This window comes from Coffea eugenioides, chromosome 2, assembly GCF_003713205.1.
Source record: "Coffea eugenioides isolate CCC68of chromosome 2, Ceug_1.0, whole genome shotgun sequence".
NCBI classification, from domain to species: domain Eukaryota; kingdom Viridiplantae; phylum Streptophyta; class Magnoliopsida; order Gentianales; family Rubiaceae; genus Coffea; species Coffea eugenioides.
Window position 1 is genome coordinate 61,291,726 of NC_040036.1, and position 20,199 is coordinate 61,311,924.

A 20,199-nucleotide genomic window follows, 5' to 3' on the forward strand; every position below is an offset into this window, starting at 1 on the left:
AAGGTAAATCATGCATCTACATTGGACAATGAGAATAATAAATAATATAAGTAGATGGAATGATATTGAGATATGCTTTCAAAACTTAACTTTTTCTTACCTCAAATTGTGTATGAGACAAATAGGTGATATTTGAATGTTTGATTGATGTGTATTCTAGTTTGTACTTTTGTGAGAATAGAACACATGGGTTTGGAATGTCTAATTGTTTTAAAGTTCTATGAGTGAATATACTTTTTTTTTCAAAATGATGCATTTGAACATATAATTGATTGATCTTGATAACCTCCAATATTTTAGCTCATAACTTGTAAAAGAAAATGGGAGTTTCTTGAAATTTTTTCTTCATGTACAATACTTTTTTTTTTATGATGTCAAGAGGGGGAGAACATTGAATCATATTTCTTTGTAAAATGGGTTTGTACTTAGGGGGGGTCTATTTGAATTTATTTTATCAAAAAAATCATCATTTTATTTGTCATTGTCAAAAAGGGGGAGATTGAAGAATTAGATTGATCAATCCTTGGTTTTGATGATTATGAAACAAAATGATGATTTGGACTAATGTTTTGATATGAGAAATGATTAGGAACAGATATCTTGCAAAATAAAAAAAGAAGGATAACTAATAAAGAAGGATTAAAAAGGAATTCTACCTATCGGATGCAAGGATCGGACGTTCAGCGCAGTATCGGACATTCAACAATCAGCGAGTACACATCGGACACCTATCCTTTCTATCAGCTGTCCGACACAAAAAGAATTGAATCTAGAACCTTCTGTTGTCTATCAGACACAGAGCAATAGGATCGAACGTCCGAAAGGTCCAATAGCTAGTTTTTAACAGTTAGTTTTTTTATCATTGTAGAAGCTTTTGGGGCAAAGTTTCACCATCTATAAATACCCCCAACTATGAGAAGAAGAAACTTTTGCCTACATAAGATACAAGTTTTCAAGAGTAATTTTTGGGTAGAAAAATATTTTGAATATTGTATAGGTATGGAAAAAGTTCTTGGGTTTGTGAGGTTTTTCATTGAGGTGAAATAAAACCTTGAATAAGGTGAGACTCACTTATTAGTAGTTCTTAATTGGTTGAGTAAGCTTTCAATTGTAGCTAGTTGAGGGTTAACTAGGAGTGTTGTAAAACTCCTTGACTCATCTAAAGGATTTTAGAGTGAGGAAGGAGTGAGCCTTCACTTGTACAAGTTGGTTAGTGTCATCATCAATTGAAGAAACTACTTGATGAATTCAACTCCAAGTTTGGAAGAAACTTGGGAGTTTGTTTGGTTTGCATTTCTTACTTTTATTTTATTCTATTGTATGGTTAAATGCCTTCATCTTTATTGCTATTTTGTATAATTGAGTGTGTGATCACTTACGCTAATTTTAGTTAGTTAATATTGGATGAATATTTGCAATTTCTTACTTGATTCTTGAACAACCTAATTCACCCCCATCTTAGATTGTCTTTGGCCTTACAAAGGATAATAGGCATAGAAATATCTTCTTCCATGTTAAGAACTAGAAAATTTGTAGGAAAATAAAATTTATCAAATCTTACCAATATATCTTTAACAATGCCAATAGGATACAGCACCAAACGATTTGCAAGTTGTAGAATCACATTTATAAACGTAAGGTTGGCAAGCTTTAATTTCTTGAAAAATGATAAAGGTATTAAATTCATATTAGATCCAAAGTTATGTAAACATTTATCAACAAAAATATATTCAAAATAACAACGTATAGTAAAACTCTCTAAATCTTTCATCTTGATTGGAAGACAATTCTGAATTACTGCATTGCACTCCTCGACGAGCAACTCCCTTACAAAGTCCTTCAATTTCATATGCGGGTATATTTGCAAGAACTTCAGAAAAATGCATATTCACTTGAAACTTTTTAAGCATCTCAAGAAACTTTCGATAATGCCTCTAAGTTGCCTTTTTCTCTAATCTCTGTGGGAAGGGGATAAGCATCACATACACTTTCACCTCGAGCATCTTAATAACCTCGAGCATCTTAATAGAGTGATCACCTCCATGATCCTTTGTACCTGAACCATGCACCATATCTCCAGTATCCTCACTTTCACCATTACAGTCCATCTCACCTTGCTTCTTAGGTACCTCCTTTGCCTTAAAAATGGGATCATCCTTTTGTTTTCTTGAGCTAAGGGTGATAAGTGTTTTCTATCTACTTTTGTATGGTTATTTATGTGTGTTTTAGAGTATTTTTAGTTAATTTAGAGCTAAATAATTAGGTTTATAGTCAAAACTTGCATTTTTATGGCACTGAGTGGTGTAAATTTCATGTTTTGTAGATTTTAATGTTTCAATCACCAAATGAAGTTACACATGAAATGTTTGTATAAAACTTGACGATTTGAAGTTAATTTGAAGTTGACATGAAATTACAAGTGATGATATAATGAAGAAACAAAAAGAGGAAAGATTGGAGGACATCATGCATTTTGGTAATTTGGCCATAACTTGAGCTATAAAGATCAGATTGAGATAATTCTTCATTCATTTTGAAGTTAAGACAATGTTCTACAATTCTTAAAAGACATCAAAGTTCAATTCTCACATTCTAATGACCAAGTATCCTAACTGCCTCGAAATTTTTTGAAAATTTTTCATTTTAACTAAAAGAGCAGTATATTCCACACTATTAGTAACTCAAATTGCTTTTACTTTGACATAGATATATGTGACTTGCAAAATTCATTCCTCAATTAACTTGAAAATTGCTATTATATGATTATAATTTTTGCTTTTTAGGAAAGCATATCTATGCACATATTTAATTTAAGCTCCTAAGTTCACGAAAATTGCTCAATTCTTCAAATATTCAATATTTATTATACAAACATATTCCATATGAAGACTATACAAGAGCATGGTCCATTATAACACCTAAACAAAAATGCAAATGCATCATTTCTCAAACTAGTTAAACTAGCCATTTTCTAATTTCTAAAATGCAAATTGTCTCCAAAATGACACATTTATGAAATGATACTCATAATATCGCTAACAAGTCATATTAAGGCTATTTCTATCATACAATCATGCTCATCAACATTCCAAGATTAATTTTTACATTGATCAAAATATAGGAATATGCACAAAATTTAAACATTGCACATATCATCATATTTCCACATTTGATCATACAAATATGTTTAAAAATGCTAAATGAGCATAAATGAACTCACAAATATCAATAAATATCATCACATATTTATCATTTGAAATTTAGAGCTAAGAAATTCAATAAATGCTCAAATGACAAAATTTAAACTACCAAATTAAGTTGAATAGATGTACCTCCAATTGCTAGAGTGATGCTTTGTGATGAAAATGATGCAAAATCCCTCAAAAATTTCACCCAAAATGTTTCTCAAATGATCAAAATGCAACTTTGAAGAGTCTAGGCCATGAGTTTAAATTAAAAAAGGGTTAAAAACAAAAAAACCCCTGTGGTATACTTATTACACAGAAAAGCCCCCTATAGTTTTAAAATATACAAAATGATACCTCATGTTGTGAACTAAATAATAAACTAATAGAATTCGTTAAACTTAATGGAATCCGGTAAACTTAACAAAAAATTTAACGGAATCCGATAAATTTAACGGTAAACTTAACGGAATCCGGTAAGTTTAACAGCCGAAACCGTAATTTTCGTTAAGTTTAACGAATTCTATTAGTTTACAATTTAGTTCAAAACATGAGGTGTCGTTTTGTATGTTTTGAAACTATGTAGGGCTTTTCTGTGTATTAGGTATACCACATGGGGTTTTTTTGTTTTTAACCCAATAAAAAATATGAAACTTTTTAGAGTGATTTTGATCGATGAAAGTTGTTCTAAAGGATGTTTGAGGTGTTTATATGGTGATTTTAAGCAAGAAAATGGGTGAAATTTGAGTTTTAGTAGTGAGGTGTGTGAATGCGTTTGGGTCTGATAGGAAAGGAAAAAAGCAAATAAGGAAATGAAGTTTGAAAAAATCTTTTAAAGGCATACTTAACTGACACGCAGATGGATCCGTGAAGTGCAGCCACACATTCACCCGTGGATCTATTATTTTTGTCCTTTTAGGAATGAAACGTAACCATTTTCGACACACACAAGAAACGTACTTGTTACACAATGTATACTATGTTTCTGCCCAGAAAACATGAAGAAAGAAAGAAAACTGCATGAAACGTAGCCTAGGTCATGTTTCTAGGTCCCGCTTCTTGTTTTCCTGCAACTTTTGTGCAGAATTTCTGCACTTTCTCAAAAATTACACATTTGATCCGAACTGCCAAAAATACACTGTAGATGACTTTTTGTGACGGCCCCACCATGTCCTAAGGCGAACCAAAGGGTTAAACGCACCGCCTGGGAACTCTCATCAGGACTAATTCATTCACATTAACTTGAGAGATAACATGTACTAACTAAAGCCATTAACAATTCATCATATTTAGGTACATTCCAAACATAAGTAAAGTTGTCTTAGCCTACAACTTAATATGTATACTCTTTAAAGATAATAAAGTCGGTAAAACTGTAACATTAAGTACAAAACGGTTTTATCCCCATACAATTCAAGTTTCGGGCTTAAATTTCTGACTATTCTCTACACCCGTCCTTTACTCTTGTAAGGAAAATAAATTAATGAGTTGAGCGAATCGCAGTGAGGTTTCCATACAAGCAACAATCAATTAAACACTTAAACAAGTAACAAAATTAAGTAAGAAACACTTTACTGTGTAATTACTTTTAAAAGGATACAGTGCTCGTATTAGAGCCATTTTAATGCACTACTCACTCCGCCATACTTCTCCTTATAGCCTCCAAATAATAAACACTTCCCTCACTTAGATGACCATACTAATAATATGCAACTCCATGGTAGTCCTTGACCATACCAATACACTTATCCAAAGCTACCGTCCTATCTGACCAAGCCCTTTGCTAGCTCAAATAGTCCGTTGAATAGAGGGTTTTGGGACTTAGTTCAGCCGGTACGATGAAGTATATACATGGCTTACAATCATGCATACTTATGATAACACTTGGTCAATTATCAACCTTCAAACTCAAACTAAGTCAAGTGAGATAAAGTACACTCCCAACTTAGAAGGCGAGGGATAATGAAAACACATTATAATAAAGCACTAGCATAACCATATAAATATTGTTTAAGTAACACATAAGCAATTTAAACATACAAATGTGAAAACACTCGCTTAAAGTAATTGGAGTTCACTCCTCAATGCTCGGCCCCTCTTTCAATTAACCCTCGGCCCCTGAGATATTTGTAAATTTGTTAGATTTTTCGTTAAATTTCCTAAAGTGATGTTTGAGTGTAATATTGGTGAAATTAAGGGTTCAGGTGACTATTCTAGCTGACTTGATTCTTTTAGTAAATTCAATTAATATATATATATAGAGAGAGTTTTAATGCGATCTTAGTACTTATTTATTTTAATAATCCAAAGTTCTCAAGCTTAGGTAATTTTAATCTCTTAAGTCGTAAGATTCCATATTTTGCCAAGATAGAGAGTAAAGTGGTTAAGTGGTAATTATAACCTACATTTTACTATATAAGCTGGAATTTAAGTCATAGAGGTCATTTTACAAGTAAAACTCTGTAGTGACCTGATCAGTAGAAAAGTGAAGGAGAGAGATAACAGAAGAAGAAGAAGAAGAAGAAAGCCACGTCAGCAACAATAACATCCATGCTTCTGATGATCAATATCAATGGTCATAACAAACTCTTATAAGATAGCACAAAAGGGGTTTTTGGTTAGATTTGGTTAAAATTTCATTTTAGAGTTCAAAGTTAGAATAGAAAATCCAAACACTAGTTTAGGATTACTCAAAATAAAATTTTCAGCATAGCGTGTACATCTTTTCCATCTAAAGTTCATCATCTTTGCTTAAATCTTCTTAAATTCAATATGTATTTTTACCATCATACTTTATAGGTTGAACTAAGTTCAAAGTTTGGTAAAATTTCCAGAAAATAGTTTGAAATCCTCAACCATTCCAATCGGTCCAAAACAACTTCAGGTAGCTGACCAACTCAAGTTTCTTACAAAATTTTCATTCAATCTTGCAAATCATCAACCAAAATCCAACATGCAATCACATAAACATTGAAATGAAAACATGCAGCTTCAAAAATCCAGCAAAATTTTCCAAGAAATTTCTGTTTTAAAAACAAGAATCATAGCTACATTCCATCGGACAAGCTAACAGCCATGCAGTTTAGTCAATTCAGCCCCATTAACCGAATTTTCACCAAGGAAAACTAGGCCGCAACAGTTGATAAAGATTGTACTGAACATATAACAGGAATTTCCTAGCTAAACTCTTAAAAATTTCGGATGAAAGGTTGAGAAACCAAGTTTTCCTTCCTCTCGGGCAAAGCTGGAAATTCCAGCAAGAAACTAGCCACAAAACTCAAGTTTTCACCAGAGAAACTCACGTGCATCATAGTGTAACCATTATACAGACATAAAGTATGGATTCCATTCATAATCAAGCAAAATTTTTGAAGAAAAGAACCAAAATTGCAGCCTTTCCTCTTGGTTTGCTGTCCAGAAATTCCAGTTTTTGGGATTGCTTTAAAAGTCAATCTTTTCTTGCTTTTAACTCCTCAATAACACATGCATGACTGGATTAGGAAGATGGCAGATATATGAAGTAAGTTTGTAACCAAATTAACGAAACTTTCTGGAGATAAAGCTAGAAATTCTATATTTCACCCTATCGGCCTTCAAGCAGAATCAACACAGGAACTTCAGCAAGGTCTTCTTCATTTTCTTACACTTATTCTACTTGAGTTCATGTCAAATATTGCATGCATGTCAAAATAGATAAACTTGGGAGCATATATAATGCATGAAGTCACAATCTAACAAGTTTTGAAGGAGAAATAACTCAAAAGTTGCAGCTTTAACACCATTGGTAGCATGTAGAAACTTTAAACAAATTTTCCAGCTTTAATGAACTTTTGCTCAGTAAATTTCTTCTTTTCTTGGTTCTGACTCAACCTAAGACATTGCTAACTGGAAGTAGAAGGACATTGAAGGAAAACTTAGTAAATTACCTCTTGTTCTTTACGGTTTTAAGCTGGAACAATTTCTGGTTTCTCTCCCTTGATTCCTTAGCTAAATGAGCTGGAGTTTTTTTCTCTTGTTTCTGGGCTGGTACTCACGGTTGAAGGAATGAAGACTCCTAGTTTTTCCTTGTAGTTTCTTCTTGGTTTTAACAAGCTAAGAAAGAAGAAAATGTTGTGTTTCTTTTACTCTTTCCCTCGATTTCTAATGGCAGACAAAAGACGAGTACTAGTAGTTTACATGCTCTCGGTTTCTAATGGAAGGAAAATGCAACACTTTGCTTCTTTTACGTGTTAGTCATATGCATGCATTAAGACAAGTGTAGAGAAAAGCATCATTCTTAGGTTTATTGCTTTGTTTTATTATTTTTTTTTCAAGCTATTACCACAAGAAATTCTAATTGGTACTAATGTTTTATGATGTAAGTCATACAATTTTCTAAGATATACTTATTTATTCGTTAATGAAAGTAAGCAATTGAACATGTAACTCAATCAATAATAAAGAAAGTGGAACATGTACTAAACTTTAAGTAAGACATAAAAATTTACAGGCTCTCACACTTTTTCTCCTAATTTAATACTTCATGTAAGTTTAAAATGACCTAAACATGCATTCTACCTCTTTATGGCAAATCAAAAACAACAACTATGTAAAATGAGGGGTTAAGTTCTTTAATCATCCTTCACCTCCTTGACCCGCGAATGGTGACTTTTGCTCTACTTCTTGAATCCTACAAAATAAACATAATAAACACACTTTAAAGCATAGAACAAACATTTAAACACACTAAAATGAAATAAATTAAGACAAAACATTGGGTTGCCTTCCAATAAATATTTTTTTATAGTCATTAGCTTGACTATTCTCTTGTCATTGTCAAGATGATTTCATCAATGAGTTATCCACCAATTGTGGTCGCTGTGGATCAATGAATAGTGGCTACACCTTATGAGCTTTATCTTCATATGATTTGAGAGATGGAATTCGCTTGTCTATCTCAATTATTTCATAGATGTTACCTTGCATATGTACAAATTGAAAACTCACCAAAGGAACTTCCACATGGCCTCTTGGGCTATTACAAATTCGGAACCTACACTTTCAATACACTCCTCAAAAAGAGTTATATATACATCATTCATGCTTATTTCTTGAGTTTCAAGTTTCATTACAAAGGCATTATCAAATGAAGTGGATATTTTCTCATTTAAACACCAATTAGGTTCATTATTATCATCAGAATGCAATCCACTTTCATACGTGACATTCTTACCATTCATGTTAAGTTCAATTTGCATATTATTAGAAGAAATAACTTTATACAAAGCATGCAATTGGTCATGTATTGTCCCAAAGTGAGAAGCTAATTCATCTAACCTTTGGTCAACCTTATCAAAACGGTCAAAAGTCGCATCAATTTGATTTGCTAACTTTTCTAAATTCAAATCAAATTGATTGTCTAAACTTTCTATAGCTACCTTCAAAGATGGTTTAAAATCATGTTGGATACATTTGGGTTGGAAATCATAAAAACATGAAAAATCTCTATAATCACCTTGATTGTTCCAATCATATTCATAACAAGTACCCCAATTTGGGTTGCACTGATCAAAATTAGAATTATAATGCTTAAATTGACCAGAGTGATCCATATTTTGTACTTGCATATATTTATAAATAGCATGATAACCTCTACATAACTCACAAATCACATGATTAGAATTACAAGTGTTAACGTTCCTATTTGGTTCAATCATATGCATAATATTGTCCAGCTTAGTATTGAACATCAAATGATCAAATTTAGCATTTAAAACACTCATGCCATGATATACTTGCAGTACCTACTTGGTTACTTCTACTCATCAAACTTTGCACATAGTAAGAGTCTGTTGTTGAGCTTCCATTTCTGGTACATTGTCTGCCCAATTGAATTATACTTCTTGAATTCCTGAACACACTTTCAAACAAACTCAAAAACAATATTGGTCAAGAAGAATAGGTTAAAAATACAAACAAAACAAGACGCTAAAAATGACAAACAAGATACTAGATACTACAAATACAAGAAAAGCAATAAAAATGTCTAAAATAATAAAGTTATTTTTGGCATCGATATTGAACTGAATCTTCCCCGACTATGACACCAAAAACTTGAAGAGGTTTTTCTTCACACCAAATTTTAAAAAACTAAATACCCTATTTTTGCAAGCATAGGGAATAATAAGTGTCAATCCCATGGGAAAGATTGTCAATTAGAGGTGGTTTTCAAACCCCTTTATTATTTAGATGACCACAAGTTAAAGCAATTTTTTTTTTTAGCAGGAGCATTATTCCATTACAGATGTGAACGAAGCCCTGTCAAACTAGAGTTATCCAAATTAACTAAATCTTTTGGTCGCGAAGGTAACTGAGATATATTCTAAAAGTGAAATTGTCTAGAGTAACTAAGACCCGCTAAAGCATCTGCTACAGCATTTGCCTCCCTAAAGATGTGACCGAGGGATCCCTTCACCTCAACTAATTGACTCCTGATGTTCTGAATAATATTGCAAAGCGGCCATTTAGAATAACTCTCCGTTGTGACCAAATAATGACATTTCTGGTTAAAGCAAGTAAATCTAAGCCACAACCATGAAATTAAATAAAGTAAAAATGATGATAAAAAGCTCCTAGGGTTATAAAATTCCTTACCACTCTTATAAATGAAATTACCGGTTAATTGAATGTTATTATCTTGACTAAACATAGTGTATTTCCTAGATAACCAAATAATCAAGTAAACATCACAAACAAGATCTAAAAAGTTCATTCATAACTCTAGGTATTACTCTAGCAACACAAAATGAACGTAAAATCCAAACTTTTATAATAACTAAACAATAGAATCCAATACAAAAGACAAAAAGTTTGGAAAGAAATGTAACCCTTGTCACATGCGTTCATCTTCTCCTTCTTCATCTTCGCCTAACTAGACACAAGACGATGACACACCACTACCTAAACTATCCTACTCTATCCTAAAACTGAGAAATATGAAGACTACATTTTGAAGTGAAGAAGTGTCTTCACCACTTCAAACTTAGCTCCCAAATGATGCAAAAAGCCCTTTTTTATAGAGGAAATTCTCTACAAGCTTCCAAAACTTCATCTCTCCAAGACACCAAAAGTCTTCACGTCAAATCTGAAAGCTTGACAAAGAATTTTCCAAAAAAATCCACAAAAGTTGATAAAAGTTTATTCCAATTGATGAAAGTTGCTAAATGTTTGGCAAAAGCGATTATCTTGAGCTTTAAACCTTGCTATGACCAACTCAAAAGTCAAAGGAAGAAAGATGCATCAAGAAGGAACAAGTTGCACAAGTTGTACAAGTTGCAATGCAGCATTTTGGATGAGAAACTGAACCTTGAAACTACACCTTGGACAAGAATTGGTTATGAAGAAATGGTTTCTCCTTCAACAAAAATTTCCAATCAGTTTCAAAACCATTTTGCCTCCAAACTATGGCTCCAACTATTTCTAGTCAGGAATGGTTTCTTCCCCTATATTTTAACCCATGAAAATGGCTAAATCAGCCTTTGCAAAACATGAAAGTTGTAACCTTTTGAGTTAACTTTCTAGTGGTGCAAGAATCAGTCAATTAGAGGTTTAGATGCTGAGATATGATCAGAAAATATTACAGCAGAAAACTTGTTTCAGTAATTTGGATATTTGGCTATGAGAATGTGAGAACTGAACTTTGATGTGTAATAAAAATTGTAGAGCATTGTCTTTCTTCAAAATGAATGAAGAAATATCTCAATCTGATCTTTGTAACTCAAGTTATGGCCAAATTACTGAAATGTGTCATGTTTTCCAATTTTTCCTCTTCTTATTTCTTCATCATATCATCATTTGCACTTTCATGCCAGCTTTAAATTAACTTCAAATCATCAAGTTTATAGAAATACTCCATGTGTAACTTCATTTGATGATTGAAACATTACAATCTACAAAATATGAAATTTTCACCACTTAGTGCCATAAAAATGCAACATTTTAATTTAAACTACAAAATACAACTTTTGACTATAAAGCTAATTATTTAACTCTAAATTAATTTAAAATACACTAAAATACACATAAATGACTATGCAAAAGTACGTAAAATAAACACTTATCAAAGGATTATTGCCGTAGTAACCTCCTTTGGATTCACTTTTGTATTGTTAGGCAATCTCCCCGATCCTTTCTCAGTGACGGCCTTTTCTAGCTAGCGTCCTTACCTCTCAAAATTTTAAATTGATGCTTGTTAAGATTGGGTAAGTCGGTCAAATTGATCTATCCTTTGATCCACCTTTTGCATGTATTATACCATCTTTCTTCAAAATTGGACTTTTTCTCTTGGATAGCTTGAGAAGGATACTGAAAGCTTTGATGCAAATTTTAGAACCTAGATGGCCCCACGTCATTGACCTCTTGATTTCTCCATGAGAGATTAGGATGATTTCTCCACCCCTCATTATAAGTATTAGAGAAATGATTATTTCTTGGCTACAATTTCTGCCCACTATATGCTCCGGTGAAGTTGACATCCTCTACCATGGTAGGGGGTTCTCTATTATAGAAACCAGCAGTCGTATGTCAAAACATGTGACAAGAAGAGCATAGTTCTTGATGTTGAATTTCTCGATTTAGAAGCAAATGCACTTGACGACTCAAATTAGCAACCTGTGAACCCAAATCTTTTGAAGCACTTATTTCATGCACACCTACTTTCTTGCTCCGAATTGACTTTTGCTTAGAACTACTAACTAGCAACTCGTAAAGGCCTACCAACTCCTCCAGAGTCTTGTCCCCAATATATTCTTTAGTTGTGCAATATCCACTATATTTTGAGTTGTTAATGTCAACCTATTATAGAAAAATTGCAGTTGTAATGTTAGAGAATATTGGTGGCAAGGACATTAAGAGAGTAGCAGCTTGTATCGCTCCCAGACTTTTTGAATTGGCTTTTCTTCCATTTGAAAAAAATGTACAGATCTTATTCCTCAAGTCAATAGTCTTTTGAGACAAGTAGTACTTAGTCATGAAGATGTTATAAACATCTACTCATGTCCTCAAAGACCCCTCTACTAGGTTAAGTAGCCATGATTTTATACGAGTTTTGAGACAATATGGGAAGCACTTCATCCTTAGATCATCCTTTGAAATGCCATTCAAAAGAAAGATTTGAACCACCAAATAGAACTCTCTAATGAAGGAAAGCATATATTCACTAGTCGAGACATGGGAAGCGATAGCATGTTGAAGTGGATTATCTTTACCTCATAATTCCTGTCTCTATCACTTAACTGGATGCAATGGGAAGAAGCCGTGTTCAGGGACGTTGGATGTCCCTGAGACGAAATCCCGGTGGTTAAACTGCCTATTGTTGTTTATTACCATTATTCTTGTTCTCCTCAGCCATCTAGGACTCGTCTAAACTACTCGAATCAGCGATCTCTAAGACAACATGGAATCCAGGCAATAACTGCTACAAAGATTGCTTCCGCAATTGTGTTTGCTTTGTCAAAAACCTTGCAATTTTTTGAATTTTAGGACCAAACACCAAGTCTCCTTGATAAGAAGATCGAGTCACAAATCAAGTACCTAAGCAAGAAAATTCAAAAATAAAAGTGAAGAATTAAAAATAAAATAATAAAAATAAGTGAAATAGCAAAATTAAGTGTCATCCCTAACAACTGTGTGAAAAACTTGATCAATAATTTCTTACAACTGCACAAGGTTGATCATAGTAAAAATTCATCTAAAGTATTTCAGGGGTTGAACCCACAGGAACGACGTAATTTTTTCTACTTTATTTATTATAAATAATAACAAAATTTAAATTCAAAGTGGTTGTAATTTGTAACTAAGAAATAAAAATGAAATCAAATAAAGTAGCGGTGAGAAAATAATTGGCAAGAAACTAGGGTTTCAAATTTTGATCCAAAGTTTGAATTATTTATTTAGTTATTTTCTTGACAAGCCAAGAATGTATCAAACAAAGGTACTTTAGATTATCTCTCAATACATCTAAATTGTGCCTAATTAAATCTCACATTTCTTTTGAAATCATAAGTATTTAATTAAACCCTTTAAAATCTTGTGTGATTTTAATTACGTCACACAAAGCCTAACATATTCTTATAATTAGTCTAAATATGTTTATCTATCTAGTACACGATTGGTTATTCCTTCTCAATTCCATACAAACCCTAGGAGCACGTCCATTGGTGGCCAAACACAAACATATAATTAAAGCAAGATAGATAAATCAAGATAAAAGTCAAGAATTTAATTAGAATAAATAATCAAATCTTCTTCATAAACCGCTAGCCTAGGTATAAACCAGAATTCAAAGAGTAGATACAAAAAACAAGATAAAACTAGTTACGCTGATAAGGGAAGATGGTGCCAATGCACTTCTGTACTTGACTAAGAAAAATCTTGATCAGCCTTGTGATGGGTCATTACTAAATAGCTCAAGGTCCCATGGGAAGTCCAAGAATGCAGAAGTAGATGTGCACATAAATGATGATCAAGTTACCATAAAACTTGTTCAGCAGAGGAGAATCAATTGTCTGCTCCAAGGTTCTGAAACACAAACCGTTCATTGACCCAGAAAAATAAATGAGTCAAGGGTCATTGGTTCAACCGTTGGGCTGACCGTTATTAACCTGTGATGTCATAAATATTATTAATAAATATTAAACATCTAAAATAAATAAATATTTGTAGAAACTTAAGTCATTGTTAAATGTAATCACTTCAATTCTCATTCTATTATTCTAAGTAGTATTATTTGTTTAAGACTCAAAAATAGCTTTTACAACTTAAAGGCTTTTAAATAGTATTATTTCATATATTATTAATTTTCCTGAATTATATAAGTACTAGTTTATATGATAAAAATTGAAACACTTAAAAGACATTAACAAATAAATGAAATGCATTCAAGATTTAAAAAAACTAATATAGTCAATTATATGTTATAAATCTTAAACAAGAGCTATGTGTAATTATGGAAGAAAGAGACAAATAAGGAGAATAAGGCAATGATTGTTATTGTCTAATTAGTTGGAGATAATTATGCATGGGTAATTGGTGACATATTAAATGTGGAATATTATTAATGAGATTAGTTGACCAAATTCAAAATTTTTAACTTAATTAAGGTTGGATATTGAACCGGTCGGTTCTCACAAAACTATTTCGGGTCAATGGTTCAATGGTTGAACCGAACGGTTCAACTAGTTTAAATGAAAATTGAAACAAATTGGTTTTTTAAACAAATCTAGACCGGAAAGAAGGCCGGTCAATGGTTCAACCGGTTCGACCAACCAGTCCGGGCTGGGTTTTAAAACATTGGTCTGCTTCATGTCTTAAATGCCCTTGATGCATGAGCTTGATCTCCAGCATGCTGTTGGTGGCGTCATTGGCGATTACTTCTAGCTTTTTATTCAATTCAAAGGTGTTCATAGAAATCAAATGTTCTTATATTTGATTTAGCTTATGTGAACTCTTGCCTCATTTCCTTTAATTATGAGAGTATGAGTAATATTTTAGTACCTATCTTACCGATTTTCAAAGGTTGCGAAGTGCATTCACATACGCGAGCAAACAAGCTTATTGAGGTTGTAAATGAAAAGTATGCAGCTATTCCTTCAAGGAGCACAGCTGTTAACTAGGTAAAGTCTGCGATTTAGTATCCTTTTCTATAAAATGATTCGTAATTTTCTGCAAATACAACTCAAATCAGGGTTCAAAGTAAAACAGTACTGATATCACATACTAGCAGGAGTAATGGATACCATACACCCTAGATGATCTTGCATAATTGTATTGTGTCAGCAAAGAGGGGAAATTTTTTATTTATTGGTTTTCTGTTCTGTAGCATAATTAACATGTTACAAAAGTTCAAAGGCTACAATTAATCTTGAAATGATTTGGATGATTGAAATAGATCATTGTTACAAGAAAGAGGCATCAGCAAAATTGAATTTCATATAACACCTCATTAGGCAATCAGGTAAATCTATCATTAACTCGTGATTTTTCAGCCTGAAAACTCAAGTTGTTGCTTGGAGTATAGAAGACTGACATCCCACAGAATTCTCCCCATAAACCTATACTTACATGCATAATATCTCTTCCTAATGTAATAACCTACATTGCAGTCATGATCAGAAGTTGATAAAGAACAGTTACCGTTCATTTGCAGAGTTCTAGTTTTTCTTGAATGTGTATCAAGTCTAAGATACTGGACAAGGATCATCCAGCTCAGCAGCAAGCTATTAGGCCTTAATTAACATAACATTGTTATAGGATTAATGGGCAATTCGAATGTCTTGCATTAGCTGTCAAAGCAGTGTCATAGGATTAATAGACAATTCGAATGTCTTGGACAAGGATTAATAGACAATGCCAATTCTTAACAAACAATGTTAAGAATCAATTGCGCTTGAATGTGTAAGAAGACCCTAAAGAATTCTCCCCATAAAACGCTAATTAACTTAACAATTTTAGCTAGAATAAAACTACTCGTATAATAGCTTATAACAATGTCAAATCTACCTAATTCCATGCATACACTCGAATTGTCTATTAATCCTGATTACGCAAACTTTCATACAAAAAAGCTTTTCTGTGAATTTTCAATAAACAAACAGGAATTATTTCTCCACAGATTTTGGATTTTGAAATATTATGGATGTATTTGTACTGATTAAAGGCAATAACGACTAATCTTTTCCAATTCAGTAGATCAATATTTCATTTATTCATCAAAAGACATACAAATTACATAGGCGTAGAAAAGACTATAACGGTATCATGTTAATTAGCAACCAAACCCGAGTATCAACAAAAGTTGGGCTAAACCAAAGTAATTATCACAAACTAAAGATGACTTATCTAGCTAAAAGTTTTATCAAATTTTAGGCAAACAAATCTAATCCATCTAGCTATAAGACCGTAGAAGAACATTTGAAATAATGATCAACCTTAATCCAAAATTCAAGCAGTACAATTTCTTGGAGCTAAACATCCAAACCTTCAGTAGTTAGCCTTCCAGTTATGCTTCTTTTTATATCTTCTCTTGAATCCCTTGACTAGTTTTTTATTCCTCTGAATCTCACTAGAGTAGAATGGAATGTACAATCTTTGCTTCAGAGCAAAATGCTTCTATCGGTTTTTGTTGCCATTCGGAGCTCCTAAACTAACAAAAAATAATTCTGGACTCTGATTTAATGGATGCTTATTTGGGTTAAGCAGTTAAAATCAATCAACTCATTTGACCATGTTAATTATATGCTCGATACTTTTTAATGCTTCAACCAGGAAAGAGATACAACCACAGACTGCACATATTAACTAAAGATACAACCACATCCACAGACTGCTTTAGTTTGTCCAGTAGTTTATCAACATTTTACATCAACATTTTAAAGTGAAACAACTTTAGAGCATCCAAAAGGAAAGTGTATATTCATCCATCCGGTCTGTAAAAGGAATACTCAATTTTGTAACTGACCACCTTATTCAGTACAGCAAGCCCAGGTTCTCCATCCGGTCTGTAAAAGGAATACTCAATTTTGTAACTGACCACCTTATTCAGTACAGCAAGCCCAGGTTCTCTTCATGATATTGAATGGGGACTTGAACATGATATTTAGGGATCTTTCAGTTTTTGCATGATGGATCTTCTCTTAAGGACCCTCCCAAAACTTTTTCAGAAATAATGGAAAATAATTTGCCAAAATACATCAACCTACACTAGACACGCTATCCTACAAAACATGGAATCAGACTACAGATTTCCCTTTGATCATCATACATGAAATTGGCTATTTCATTTTGCAAAACTAGATCAATTTGGTTCGTAATATGAATAGATTGTCAAATCCTTTTGATACTGAGGACAAAGCAAAACATCTTCAGTTGCGACAACAATAGCTCACGGTAAACCAGGGAAAAAATCTCCCCCCAGTGTGTGTGTCATCAAGATTTTTGTAAGTTGTTTAATACTGGAATTAATGCATACAAACAAGCATGTATTTAAGTGACTCTGGGGTGGACTGGGAAATTACATACTACAAGTAGTCATTTATGAGTTTATTTCAACTGAGAATTGAAGTCTGGCCAACTATCAAAAGAAAGAGACATAGGCAGACAAGTGACCTATAATACATAGCTTACTGCTAAAAATTGTACAAAACATGTAATATGCAAATCAAGCCAACTACTATCCAAGAGAGTAGGCTACCAAGAGAGCAGTAGTTGGCTACTTAGGTGTAAGTCAAGAAATCAAATTTTTTGACTTGCATTCTAATATCCAAACTTGGCTGAAAATTTCGCCAACAGGTACGTAGGTACCCGTCTGAACTGACGTGATTCGTCAGGTTCCTCTTGACCTCCTTAGGTCCCCCTTCCCGTAGTATAGATTTAGGCTCCCCCTAGTATAAAGCAGAAGTAGGTATAGAATAGAATCTATCATGTCGACAAAAAAAAATATATAATATGCAAATCATATAAAGCAAATTATAAAAGGGTCCAAGAAAACTTATATACACAAGGTTTCTTTCAATAGCTTAAGCATTACCTTCTCCTTTGTTGCTTGACTGATGGAATCAAAGGCATTGAGCTATACAACACATGAGAAATATTAGACCATAAAATATTACAAGCAGAGAGAGAGCAGAAGTGAATGGGAAAATTTGAGAATAAGTAAAATATCAGGGGAATTATATCACTAAACATTAATTAGGATGTAATTTGAGTGTAAAATTCTTTGAGGAGGCAGTGTTCAATTAAAGTCATATTTAATGGGGGTAACTGCAATTACTAACTTAAGGTTAAGGGTACTTATATTCTTTTGATTTTTTTTTTTTTTTGTCAAAACCTTTTGACTATTAATTTAGGAAGCAAAATGTTTCAAAAGTAACTGTGGAAGCCAAGTGCAAGTTACTCCAAACGTTAAGGGGGATTTACTGCAATTAAACCATTTATGTTATAGAATGTGCCTGCAGGAATGACACAAACAGTTGCATTTGGCACGGTATAGTACATTTTACATAGTTTAATTATTGCATACTTACTCATATATTTTTGTATTAGAGATGTGATATATTTAACTACTGTTGAGAATAACTCATACATATAAATTGTGTCAATGGTAGTTGTCTAGACAGTGGATTTTCATATTTACTTGAGCTGCACAGTACAAAACACACAACCATTGACTCAAAGAGATTTCTTAGCCAAAAGTCAAAACTTCAAAAAATAGAGATAAAGAAGGTAAGGGACGACAAAGTGCACAAAGACAAACCAAGAGTGTGTTAGATAAGCAAGCCGGTGACAAAGCAGTATAACTTTAAAGAATTTATTACTCAAGAAATTTCAGAAAAAGAAAGCAGTTAATGTAGAACTTGAAATCATAGAAGATGGAAAAATTTTATCGCGGTCCGACCACAACTTAAACAAGTCTAATAGTTGTCTTCAACGAATGAAATAACTTAAATGGACAAATAGCGACCTCACAATCTTATTTGGATTGTACTTAACATGAAGTTAGTAGGCTCCATAATTTTATTTGAAGCATTTTTATTGGTCGAAAATTAATTACTAAGCTTGCTAACTAGTTGTCTTGAGCTGTGATAGAGTTTCTTAGTGGAGTTGTTCGAGCAAAATAAAAAAGGCACACCATACAACTAGGATACCTAAGAACGGAAAATCAGCTGCTCCAAGGACAACGCAAGTTAAATCTTAGACCTAATGAAGTAATGATGACTACAAACTAGAAAGAGAGGCAACACATTTACAATATTTTGTCGGTAGCTAACACAATTTGGATTAATTAGTAAGAACGGATTACTTCCTCATATAAAGTTATATATTTAAATCATGCTATCAATGTGAAAGATATTTTAATAGGTAATTTATAAGAATTCTTGTAAGTGATTTAAGGTTCGCAAACATGTCCTGGCTCATGATGGTGACAGGAACCAAACCACCTAAACTTTTTTTAAAAAAAATAAAAGCAATTATTTTGTCTGTTAACCCAATTCTATTCTATTCCTGAGACACCTAAAGATTAAAATTTCCATCAACAGCGAAACCGCATGCCCGGAATGGATGGATCTTGCAGGCCTACTGATATATACCCATTAGGCTTTACTTCAATGGGCAGGCTGTCATTTAAATGTTAAAAGTCCTTCTCTTTTTCCTTCCTCCTTCTGAGCTGAATCTCCTCGAAATCAAAAAAACAAAGATAAAAATAAAAATAATGAAGGAATAAAAATCTGATGATTCTTAATTATCCTTTTTATTACAACAACTAGTCAACTCTATGTGGGATTTAATTCTCACCATATTTTTTATATTTCACATATAGTTCCTTTTATCGAACTTTTCTATTCTTATAAGTCAAAGGAAAGCCGTGAGGATCCTTTCTCATTAAAAATATTTTACTATTTCATAGCTCCAACATTGCCAATCAAGCTAAGCATCAATTTCATAAATACATTTTTAATTTGCTCCATAACTTCAATAGGAAAACAAACTTAGACCAATGATAACTTAAAACTTAGGATTGCTCTATTATTTAATGCCCTCTTTTGTGGCATTTTAAAAACTTAAGTTGTTTTCTTCTGGCTGAAAAGCTCTCATTTGACTGGTTGGAAGAGTATGTTTACATATACTAAAATGTGTAGGAACTAAAAATGTTTGTAATAAAACTTTAGGATCTCTATGAGATTTTAGAATTAGTTTAAGGATCAAATATGTAAATCATTGTAAACAGTCATGGATCCTTTCTAGAATGAATCTGAGCCCATTCTCACCAAGCTATCAATACCATCTGAATCAAAGTGGTCCCTCTTCAGAGTTTTGGAGATGAATCAAAGAGCCCAAAAAGTTCACTTAGGTTAAAATTTTGTGGACCTGACCTGCTGCTGTCTAGAACTTAGGAATGCCTAGTTGCAGTCTTATTTGGTTTTTAGGACACTAGGGTCCATATTGTTACTTTAAATCTTATGGACAAATTGGTTACTGT